At 39.6% G+C, this 12913-nt stretch overlaps 1 long non-coding RNA gene across 1 annotated transcript; it reads left to right on the top strand.

Annotated features, from left to right (window-relative positions):
- Positions 1–4420: 4420 nt before the first annotated feature.
- Positions 4421–12421, top strand: LOC150001795 (uncharacterized). The gene is made up of 3 exons (XR_016512949.1): positions 4421–4584; positions 5451–5557; positions 12011–12421. It is a non-coding gene; the product is annotated as an uncharacterized LOC150001795 (long non-coding RNA).
- Positions 12422–12913: the final 492 nt, after the last annotated feature.

Genomic DNA, 12913 nt, shown 5'->3' on the forward strand with positions numbered 1-12913 from the left:
CCTAAAGATGAGTCACTCTCTTTAGAGGAAGGAGTGAGAGGGACAGAATGACCTTCCTGGGTCTCCATATCCTATCAGTGAAATGGATGAGAAGGATGGAGTGGTCTCTCTGGACTCTTCTAGTTTCAAATCTTATGTCTCCATGGAAGAAAGTTATGTTGCACCTGGGAGAGAGTGAGAAAGATTGAACCATGCACATAAACAGAAAGAGGGACTTAGAATGCAGGTACCTGGAGTGGGAGATATCAAAGTCTCAGATACAGCTTCCAGTGTCTAGGTAGGCTTAGTCTCTGGACATTTGAGTCAAATAGGGCACCAGGCCTGGCATTTAAAGATCTTGGTTAATGACTTTTGAGTGTAAACAGGCTTGAGAACTGGCAGTTACAGATTTTGTTACCACTTTCCTAAGGATATTTCATAGCAGTGACATAGGTTGATCTGGCTAGACGGCCTGGCCAGACTCTGGAGAGGGAAGGGTTTGGGCAGCCAGTGATTAACAAGCTAGTGCAGCCCATGATTACAGATTCCCCTACCCCTGGCAGAGATGCAGCAGGAAGAGGCCTTGCACAGAAGATGCATGAGGTTGTGCAAAGTCCTCCTACTCCCTTCTGGTACATGGTGGAAGGGGAGATACTGTGCTGGGAAAACCCTGTCAGTCTAACCTAGGAAAAGGATGGGATTGGCTGGGGTGCTGGAAGCCTCTGGATTGCACGGAAGCTTGGGCTGGGAGATTTAAATTGAGAGAAGGCAGATATTTGCAGTTCTTCTCTTCCTTGGGGATCCATGGCAAGGACACATGTGCCAGAGCACTAGGAGACAGGAGGTCCCTGGAAGCCATGTGGCCAGCAGGCAGGCCCTGGCCCCCAGTGTGGGAAGCTGCAGTGTGGCAATGGTGACATGAGCTATGCAGCACACCCTTGGGGGAGTCTGAAGCCAGATAACCATCTGCTTAGCAGTCTCAAGCTCCAAATGACAGATAAAGATGGAGTGGCATTTCTGGGCATGGGTTTGGGTTTCGGTCTTTTGGGAAACAAACAGGTTTTTTTCTGTGTTTTGTGAAAGAGATTGCCCTGGAGCTGGAGAGTTCCCCATTCCCCCAAATTGTGCAGTGTCCTAATAAAGACCTTTTTCCTTCCCCACCAACCTTTGTCTCTGAAATTTGCTAGAGGGTGGACAGCAGGGTCCCATTTTTGTTTGGTACAGTAGCAAATGAACAACTCTAGACAGACAAGTGACCTGTACTCCATTCTTTCAGGGAGCTGAGATTGCCCACCAATGGCCATCTCAAATCACATGTGCCATAGAAGGGGAGGCATGGGCAAGATGGTAACCTCTCCAGCAGCATATGCTTTGGACCTGTTCCTGCAGAGGACAGATTGACTTCACCTTCTGAAAGCTATTTTAGGCTAATATCCAATGTTAATCCCTTATTCTAACATTGCGTGTGTGTGTGTGTGTGTGTGTGTGTGTGTGTGTGTGTGTGTGTTGGGGGGAGGTGAAGAACTATATTTAAAGAAGACTTTTAATTCTCTAGGATTTAAAATTATTTGTACTTACACATTAAGGTCTACTCCAAAAGTAAGATTCCAGATATTAAAGAGAAGAAGGTGGAAAATCAAGCCATAGATTGTTAATGTGTCACCAGATATTATCTCAAGTTCACCATATGTGCAACATGGTGCAGTGGACATGTATGCTTGGAACAGGGATATGGTTTTCATCCTTATCTGCTCCCTAACTAGCCATGTGGCTATTGGTAATTTTCAAAACTCCCTGAATTGTGGTAGTTCTACTTCTTACATAAGAGAGTTGTACTGTCCTGGGCTATGTGATTTCTAACTCTCATATTAAGGTTTTGTTATTTCTCTTTAAAATCTGGACACTGCTTAAAGAAAAAGACCTGAATTCTGAATATAGTAGGAAAAAATATGAAATATATGCATTCTTTTTACTGTGCTGTAAATATAAATACATACATTTCAATACTTCGTAATTCTTATTTAATCGATGTTAACAATTAATTTGTGTACTGACCATTTATACTTCCAAAAAATAACAGTTTTATTTTTATGCTCCACTCTTGGTCACAACTAACTCATTGCTAGTTTAGTCCTTTGTCAGACGAGCAACCACTAAATATTGCATAGTTTTATTGGGAACATGTTTTATCCTGCAGATTCCAGTGCAGGGTTCCTGGACCCTCAGGACCCAGGATGCAGATGAAATGACCCAGAGACCACCTGCCTGGGGAGAGAAAGGGGAACACCTCAAAGAGGAGAATGCTCCCAACCCTTCCCTTGTGTCCAGTTTTATTTAGTAGCGTATGTGCAGGAATCTTGACAAGCATGATGCATCTGCTAGGTAAAACAGGATGAGGGTAAATCATTTACAGAGCTTTGAATACCCTTTGCGAAGGTCAGCCTGCACCAGATGATTGCTATCTCTTTTTTTATTGCTGCCCTGTTCTTGCTCAGAAGTCTGTGACTTCCCTAGGCTGTTTTCAGCCTGCATTCTTTGCCTCTGTTTTCAGGGCATTGTGTAGGGATCACAATCTTCTAAAGCAGTGCCACCAGTCCCCTACATTCCAGGAACGTGTTTATATCTGAAAAATGAGTCCTATCTGAAAATATGTCCAAATACAAGCAAATAACTGAGATTTTTCTATTTATAAATTAATTTGATTAATTTGATTTAAGGACATATATACTCATTGTATATATATAATTGGTTGAAAATTGGTTCAAGGGAAATTTTTCCAGCTGAGTTGAATTGGTACAAATTTGCTTTTGATAATAAGAGTTGAAAACTGTATCTTCTATTGAAAGTTTTTCTTAGAATAATTAAGCATATACGTAGCTTCATTATGTTTTGGTTTTATTTTATATTTCTGTGGCCACAGCACTATCGGACAATTATATAGCAAATGACATAAGAGGGTTTGATTCTCATTCTTTTCCAAAGCAAATGAGAATTTTATCACTTGTTACCTAAATGCAGACCATAATGAGCTTGCTATACAGTGAAAGAGTTTTGGTTTTCTTGCATTCCTGTAGCTAAACAATAATATGATTTGGGTTTGGGGTTGCCTGGAACTTCTGAAAGCAGGTTGGTTTCCTACATCGTTATGTGTACTAAACAGAATACTTTCTTAAATAGGCTTTGAGTTCTTAGCATATCTAAAGATGACTATGAAGTTAGGACAGGAAGTGAGAAGGCTGATGTAAGAAAATGAAAGACTTTGTAACAGAACCCACGGGCTTTTCAGTTATGAGAGGCCTGACTGCCCATCGCCAGAAGCATAACTCTTAATACCAGAGTTTGATGAAGAGAAAAATAATTGTTTATTTAAAGGTTATGCAGATTTAGATTATTGGCAGAGTTCTGTCATTAAGTCTTATTTTCTTTAAAACACCCACAAACACATAGTTCTGCCTCACCCTACCAAACCAGGCTAGTTTTAGAAAAGTCAGAGGTACAGTTTTCCTACTTCCCAGACAGAGTGCAGTTTTACCAGCAGCTCCCAATCATTCAAGCCGGATTGGGGAGGTTTTGCCTGTGTTGCGGTGCCCTCCAGCTCTTAATGCAGAATCACGTGAAGTTTGCAGCCTTCTTGTAAACTGCGTGGAGTTTTCTGTTCCCTTTCAAAGCCACATGGTATTCTCCTAGCCAAAATGCCTGCCACCTATTTTTAAATCCCTGACTGCATCCTGTGACACAGTGGGCATGGTAACCAGTTCTGACCATTCACAGAAACTTACACAGGCTCGGTATGCTCTTTCCTCACTATTTCATAGTCAAAATCTCTCCCATCTCCTTGGGGCCTTGTAAGAACCAAAGCTATTTGCATAACTAAGATACTAGCTACCTGCCATAGTTATGCAAAGGCATTTTAAAAGTTGTTCCCGTCTCCCCATCCTCCAACCTGTAGGCTCTGGGGATTTTTGGGGACCCCCACTCTGTAACATTTTGAGAGAAATGAAATAAACCCTCTTGTTGAAGTAACGTCACAAAAGGATTGAGCTTCAAAAAGAGCCTAATTTCCAAATGGTAGTTAATAAAGGAAGGGAGTCTGGAAATTGAAAGGCAAAGCTATAAATATTTTGAGCCTGCTGCTGAGACAGAAAATCTCACAGAAAGTACTTGTACAGGTCATTTTTATTCTGAAAATGAAACATTTTGGGTAAAACATACAAGTGTGATAAGAAAAAGCATTTTAAAAAGAACTAAGTTTTTCACAGTAGTAAGAGATATTCCTCTAGATTAGTCATTGATAGTAAAAATGAAACTCTTTACTTATGGAAATAATATTGAAACTGTTTAACCACTTGCTGTGGAAACAAACATCCGTTTGTGGTTCAATCCTTTTATCAGGGTCCTCCATCTTGGTTTTTAACTTCAGAACTCTGTCTAAATATCGAGCTATTCCCCAGTTCATCATTCATCCCATGATCTCTCTTGACTGTTGGCATTAGTGGAGTCTTGATTATACCAAACTGCTCTTATTGCCTGCCCTGATGCAGATCACCAATGACCAGGGTGCTTTGAGTCCTCCACCAGAAGAAAATCATAAGAGGAAAAGAACAAGTAAGTGTTAGGTTTGTGCCCAGAAGAAGGGAGGAGTTGGGTGGATCAGTTCAAAGCCTTTATTGAAGGATGTTCAAGCAGATATATACCGCAGCCTCAAGGGAAGGGGTAGAGGGGTTTTTAAGGGTGTGGAGCAGACCATCAGCAGGGGATGGGTCTCTGTGCTGGTTGGCTCCAGAGTCCAGGGTATAGGTATTTGCGAAAGAACAATGTCCTCTGACTAGGAATGGCTGTCAAGAGACTAATGGCCCTTGTCTCTGGGAAATGATGAAGGGAGAGGGGAAGGGTTAAGGGGGGGTGTAACTAGCCCTTGGTATGATGCCAGTGGCTATGCCTTTGTTGCCTGTGTTAATAGGGAACCTTGTGATCAGGTGCAGGGCAGTTGACACAGACCCTCTTTGTTTTAGCACTGGTGGTCACTCAGGTCCTCCAAGACCCAGTACATTCTAACAGTAAGTAGTTTGGGTAGTAATATGTTTCTGCATAGAAAACAAATCTAGAAATTTCAGTGCTTGGTTTTAATGAGCAAAGAAATTACAGGTTTTAGAAGAATAATGTTGGGGCTGTGATGGTCATAAGGGTAATGGCCCAAGGGAAAAGAAAAGTGATGATTCAACTTCTCCCTTTTTAGTCAATTCATCACTGCATATTTAAATATCCATAGAACAATTCTGAGAAGTAACTAAAAAAGAATGGGACCTTGTGTTTATGAAAGACCTTAGTGTATATTACGGAGGGAGAAGTAGTATTGACACTTTGATGACCTATTCTATGTCAGTAAATCTGTTATGTTCTTTATAGATGCAATCTGATGTACTTCTCAAAACAGTCTGGCAAAATAGATCTTCTCATTTTCATATTTACAGCTGAAGAGACAACTTTACAGTTAACTATTCATCTCATGATTAGCCAGTTAGTAAGTGGCAGTGCAACCTGTCTGTTTCTCAATGTGTCCATTCAAACTGTGGAACAGGTAAATAATTTAGATTTTCAATGCTTTAAAATAATTTCAAACTTAAATCTTGTCTGTTTATACTTGAAGGCTAATAAAATTTTAAAACTAAGTATCTTATTTGCTGTTTATAAGTCATCTGAATATTCAGTTTTACACAAAAGCATATAAGTATCATATATTTTATATATATAATATGTGTGTGTATGTGTACTTTGCTTAAATTCATATTTAAGCACATCGAATTCAGGTTGTTATGCAAGTTATAATTATGTTTTTAAGTTACAATAAAATCTTATTTGAGGGTATGAAATATGCCAGGTCCAATGTAGTTTTTCACAAACAAAACCAAGTTATTCTAAGGAAATTCTGTAGTAGCAGAATAAAAATGCTAAAATATTTAGATGTTCATGGTGGAATAACTTCTCCCTCAGATACAAATGCTCAAACTTATGCTTTTGCCAGGTGGGCAGGAGATAGATGAGGAAAATGGACATTGACGCTTTCTGAGGGAAGAGTCTGGGTCTCATGCAGTCTAGTCAAAGGTTTGAAAAAGTTTATTTTTTAAATTGTCAGATATTAATTAATACTCACTGATGCAGCAGCAATTTTATGTAATATAACCATGTATCTGCCCCTATATAGAGTAAGGAGAAAGGATATTAATGTCTTTTTGTTTTTATTGTTTCACCTTAACAACCATAACTTTTATATGGCTTTTTATTTCAGTTATAAAGCTGTCTTGAATACACTAACTCATTTAATTTTCTAGTAACCCTTTAAAGTAGGCAGTACGACCTTTCCCATTTCACAACTAGAGTTCCATGCACATTTGCACAAAAACTAAATGGCAGAGTTGGCACTTAGCTGAAGAATGGTAGATTGCCAGCACTCTTTCTGCTACACAACACTGCCCTTTACACATCCATTCTCAAAAAACGCAGAAACTGAATAGAACCTACTTTTAAACCCAGACTTTTCACCAAAATGTAATACATCAGTTTATGAAAAATTCAGGGTTAGGAAGAAAGAAAAGAATGCAGGTAATATATATTATATCCTGCCTCTTGTTCAAAAATTGTTCACAGAAAATAGTTTAAAATGTTATCTGATATACCTTCTTACACTATCTCAAATTGGATTTTATGACAATAGGAAAGATGATCTTTATAGATCTGATATGAATATGCACTATGTGTACAGTGACCCAATTAAAAAATTTTCTAATTTTGTCCATCATAAATTTTTTGCATTGATTCTGATTTTAAGAGATATTGCATTTAAATACTATTTAATTTAATGACTGAGTTTTTGGTCATTTCTTAAATTTTATGCTAGAGGCCAGCATGTCTCACACTGATCCTGGCCTTGGTACTTGAGCTTAGACAAATATGTTAATAGAATGCCTGAATGTACAGTTATACATTTTATATTAAAAATTTATGTTTGTAATTTTGTTTCACTCATATCTGTATCTTCAATATGTTTGAGTAATCAGGTGGAGTTTCTGACAATATTTATTGAATATACAGTTTTAGGTTTGTAAATAATTGGCTAGGATTGCAAAACTTAATACTATTAATGTAGTTGTAAAGTTTTAATGTATTCATCATAATTTTGTAAAACTTTTTATTTAAGGGCTTACGATCTTCTAAGCACTTTGTCATGAAACATGGAATCAATCAATACAACCACCTTGTCAAACATCTCAAACATAGACCCAAGCTACTGCAACGCACACTGCAGGATGATTCTGATAATACTCTATGGTGTGGTTTTTCTTGGAGGTACTACTGGAACAGTATTAATGACATATTTAATGTTCAAAAGGAAGAGCCAATCAATGATTGCCACAATTGTTCTTAATATCATAATACTGCACTTGATTCTCTTGATCAGCCTTCCATTCCGCCTCAGCTATTATGTACTAGACATCTGGGCGTTTGGATCCTTTACATGCCGATTGGTTAGCAGCATAATATACTGGCATATGTACTTCACCTTTGTTTTCTATGTGACCATTGTCATACTCCGATTACTCATCTATTTTAAGAAAATCCAAATGCAAGAGTTACAAAAGTACCATGCAGTAGTTTTAAGCGCCATTATTTGGATGGTAGGTAGCCTAATTTTTTTGCCAATATTTTTCTTACAATATGGCATAGATCCAGGTTACTCACAACGTCGATGCTTTGAGTTCTACAAAGATCTCAACCGCAGGGAATTCATTACCTTGAACTATTCTATGATTGTCATTATAATCACAACTGTTGTGATTCTCTTTCTGACACAGATGGGTGTCATCACTCAACTGACAAAGGCTCTTTGGCCCGCCGTGTGGGTCCATCAAGAGTATAGAGCTCAAATCAAGAGCTTCTTCTTCCTTGTAGTTGTAGTTGTCTGTTTTGTACCTCACCATGCATTCCGGGTACACTTTATTCAAAATTATTCAAGAATAGAAAATTCTGAGTTAGTTCTTTATAATGAAATTTTTGTTGCTTTAACTACTGTCTGTTGCCTAGATATGTTGTGTTTCATAGGCGGAGTTATTCATTAAATACTCTTATGTCACTTGCTTTATAATCAGTTTTTCACCATTGTAACAGATTGGTTTCAATTGAATGGGTTTTACTATGATTTCAAAAATTTTCAAATTTTCTGCTCTCAATCATCACCAAATTATTTTTTTATGAAAATGTGTGAGGATTGATTGTTCCCTTTTTCTCAAGAAAACTGTTATCTGTTTTCTGTTAACTATATAATAGAGTTCAATATCCTTAGCTTTGTACAAGTTGACCTAAAATATCTCTTTCAGACTTAACTCCTACCTTTTTTTTCAAGTAATATTTATTTCCCCAAAGCACAGCTATTGGCTTTCCCTACACACCATCCAGGCTGTTCTCCTTTTTGCATTTATTCTTACTGAGCTTTAATCTTAGAATGTTCTTTGTCTCCATCTCTAAACTAGAACCCCATGATAGTGACTATAGAAACTTTAACTTATTCAGGTTATGCTTAACTGCAGAGAGCTGCCTCTTGAAAATGACTGATAGCTGGTAAATCTATGGTGGCTGCCTGTGGTATCTGGAGGAAAAGAGTAGTTCCTGTAGTCAAGTGACTTAGAGGAAGCATTTTCAGAATTGAAGGAGAATTGATGTGATTTGATTCTTACTAAGAGAAGTGTGTACCCAGAAAGCTGAAAATACCTCCTAGATTTACCTTCCCAGACATGGATTCATTAAGCAAAAGAAATTTTAAAAGGTGGAAGACATCTGGATGTAGTCTAAGCATAGCAGTATTAGAGCCTGTGGGACTGTTCTTAAGTTTGTTCAGAACACCCTATATGACCAAGTGGTGTTACATAATTAAAATCAATACTGGTATCAAATAAGCTAAATAAACACAATTCAAACTGTTACAGAACAAAAGAGGGTTCTTTCACGTGGAGCCGTGGTGTAAAACCCAACAACTAGTGTTGAGGAAAACAGGTCTTTATTTACAATATTCTAACCTGGGGAGGACAGTGAGCACTTCAGCTCAGAGCCCTGTTTTTCCACAGGACCCAGCACTTCCCTTGCTCCCCAAAAGGCTAGAAGCCAAAAACATTCCCAGAAGTTCCCCATCCCTTATCTGTCAGCTGTCTCCTTCAGGATATGAGGTACGATGTCATCAGCCTCCCTATAACAGTCCAGGAAAACATGTGCCATGTTACACTGGATCATGCATGGTTCTTCCTTTGCCCTTTCAAAGCTGCATGGTATTCTCCCTTCTCAAAACTACATGGAGAACTTAGCTAAAATGTCTGCCACCTTTTAAACCCCTGACTGCGTTCTCTGACACAGTGGGTGTGGTAACCAGTTCTGACCATTTACCGAACCCTGCACAGGCTCAGTATGCTCTTTCTGTACCATTCTATGGTCCAAAACCCCTCTCATCTTCTTGGGGCCTTGAAAATATCAAAGCCATTTGTGTAACAAAGACACTAGCCACTAGCCACAGGCAGGTGAAGGCATCTTTAAAAGCTGCTTCCTTTTCCCATCCCCCAACCCGCAGGCTTTGGGGATTTTTGGACACCCCCACTCTGTAACAAAACTACCAACTTGGGCTCTACTTATCTGATATAAAAATTAACATGCTCTTATGCTTTGCTTCTAATAATGCTACCTTTAAAATTAAATTCAATTAATCAAATTGCCAAACAATGTGCTTACCAGTTAATAAGGCAGCATAGTTAGATGAAAAAGCTTTGGAGTCATTTGGAGATTCTGGATTTAAAAATATTTAGTAACTATGGAATGTTGGGTGAGGTATTTATGTTAGCAGCAAAATGGCACCAGAATATTACCAGCAATTGGATTTAGGTTCAACAACATTGGTATTTGATTTCTGGCTAAGAAAGAATTCAGAGCCAAGACTCAAATACAAGCAAAACTTTATTTATTGTAGAAAGTCACAGAGGTAGAAGAAGTGAGCCACGAAAGAAGCCAGCTGGTCTGCATAGGCTCAGGAAAAGAGTTGCAGGAGCAAATGAAGTGCCCATGGAGCTTAAGAGAAAAAAAGGTAGTGGTAACGCACCTGGGGAAAAAAGAGGGGAAGGGAGTGGTTGTGCTCCAGGCAGAGCACTGCCCTGGAAAAAGAAAAGATAGAGAGAGAGAGAGAGAGAGAGAGAGAGAGAGAGAGAGAGAGACAGAGAGACAAAGAGAGAGAGATCGCACTGGGTCCATCCTGACCTCCATCCTGACTACTGGTGGGGAACTTAGGCAAGGTTCCAGAGGAGGATCTCAATAGAATATTCATAGAATATTCATCAGCTTTTCCCTATGTGGCCTTTCAGGGTTGTGGTCTCCACTGATTGATCAGCTCTAGGGGAGGGGATGATTAGTCTTTGCATCTGGTCCTGATGTCAGGCATGGCATTGTTCTGTTTTTTCTGCTTTTCTGAGTCTGGAAGTAAAACACAATTGAGGCCTAGATATTATATCTACTTTGACCAAAACTCTATCTATGTGGTCAACAGAACTGAGGCTTTGTTCCTAAGATTATTTGATGTGGGTCAGAATCTCATTGTTTTGAGGGCTTCATGTTTAGGGAGTGGTAGTACAAGGGCTTGTATGGGAGTTGTATGAGGCTATTATGCAGCCCCTTTGTTCTGTTCCTCTAAGGGGTCTATGACATGGCTAGTGATATGATAAGGGAGGAAAGGTCACCCTGGGGGTGAGGTCCCACTTGACAATAGCTCATTGCTAGGCACCTGGGGCTTTCTGCCTTGTTGACCTTCTGTAACTGTTCATGTTTTGTCTAACTGCCTACTACATTTATAATCTTGGAGCCCCAGTTTTCTATGTTATAGGGTTTTGACACAAGATAACAACATGTGTTAAATAGTGGTGTAGTGCCTGGCATATGGTATTCAGAACAATATTACAGTTGACTCTTGAACAATAAATGTTTGAACTGTGAGGTTCCAATTATAGACAGATTTTTTTTCAATAAACATGTACAGCACTAGAAATGTATTTTCTTTTCTGTTGACTTTTAATACCATTTTTCTCTAGCTTATTTTATTATAAGAATACAGTATATAATACATATAACATAAATATGTGTTACTCAACTGTTTGTTATTGGTAAGCCTTCTGGTCAAGAGCAGAATATTAATAGTTAAGTTTGTGGGGGATAAAATGGTTAATGATATATGCAGGTTTTTAACTATGGGGCATTAGCATCCCTAACCTTCATGTTGTTCAAGGGTCAAATGTACTTCTTTTCCTAATAAAGGGACACCTTTCTGCAAATTTTTTTTTTTTTTAAATATAGGTTCAAAATGTTGATCCATATAAAAATAAATGCTATTATTAGTCAATATTGGTTTCATGCTTTATGGCTCTAATCAATAATTAAATGGATGCTTATTTCTATTTTTGCTTATATCGTCGTTGGCAGCCGTCCGTCTCGAGAGACGATGGCGTAGCTTCTTGAGAGTCTATCTGCACCGCCGAGAATGGCTGTGCAGTCCGACTCGGGAGTGACAATCCCTGCCACACTTGTTACAGGTGAAGGCAGATGGCCGTTGTTGCTGCTGTTGACGCTGCTTCCGCCTCGATCTTTTTGCTTATAAGAACCATCATTATTATACTATGATTATTAATTTTACTTTAAAATAATATAATAGAACCATTCTATAACCCTGCTGCACAGAAAGAAATGAGTAGCAATATATTTAAATTATGTGTAATAGCCTTTTTAGGAAACTAATGGGAATAGAATTCATTACTTTAAAATATGCTTCTTTGTGCCCTGGTTGGTGTGGCTCATTGTACTGAGCATTGGCCTGGAAACCAAAAGGTTCCAGGTTCAATTTCCAGTCAGGACACATGCCTGGGTTGCGATCCAGGTCCCCAGTTGGGGGTGTGAGAGAGGCAACGAATTGATGTATCTCTCATACAACAGTGTTTCTCTCCATCTCTTTCTGTAGGTTCCAGTGGCATAGCCTCCCCAATCACCTAAACCGGGCACTAGAGTTGTGACCTCATGTGGGCCGTGTGCACCTCCTCTTATAGTTGAGCCTTGATTGCTGTTGGCATGTCAATGGAAAGGATTTAACCCTAGGCCAATCAGCTGCAAGGACTGGCTACAACCACCAACTTCCAACCACCATGTAGAACCAGCTGTGCAGGGGCCCACCCACAGAGCAGGACTTACTCCAGAGGGGCTCTGGTGCCCACTGAGTCCACTTTTTGAGTATGTCGCTGTGGAGGTGAGTGGGTGGTGGTACTTTAACATGGTCTGAAGCTGTCCATTGTGTGTACTGGCTATGGGGCCTCTGGGGAGGTGCAGGCCAAGGTCAGCTGCCACCTGGGCCCCTCTGGCATGAGCTACAAAGTGATCTGCAGATGGCTGCTACTTGTACTGGGCTTGGAGGTGTCCAGAAAAGGCCAAGCCATGAACCAAGGCTGGCTACTGTTAGTGCCAGGCCTGGGATCACTTAGAAAGAAGTATAAGGTACACTGATTCAAGGTGCTTCTATTTGAGAGATTTTAGGAAAATCTGAAGCATGAGCCAAGTAAGTCATTTGTATGGAAAAGCCACTGGAAACAGCTTGGGTGGGCCTGAAAGTTGGGTGGGGTGGGGTCTTAGGAAATCACCAGATCAAGAAAAACAGTGTAAGCCAAGTTGATGGAGACTCAGATATGATGCTTGCCTGATGCCTCTGTGGGGAGTGGGCTCGTCAAAGGAACAGTGGCCTCCGCCAACACTTCTGTGTGGCAGAAGCTGTACTCCCAGCTCTTGCCCTGATACCAGACTACCCGTATGTCTCTGGTAACTTTCAAGCTGCTACCCCAGCACTAAAGCTCAGAGGGAGTGAGTCCAGGTAAGT

The sequence above is a fragment of the Furipterus horrens genome, unplaced genomic scaffold (assembly GCF_987537825.1).
Source record: "Furipterus horrens unplaced genomic scaffold, mFurHor1.1.pri manual_scaffold_9, whole genome shotgun sequence".
In the NCBI taxonomy this organism is placed as follows: Eukaryota; Metazoa; Chordata; class Mammalia; order Chiroptera; family Furipteridae; genus Furipterus; species Furipterus horrens.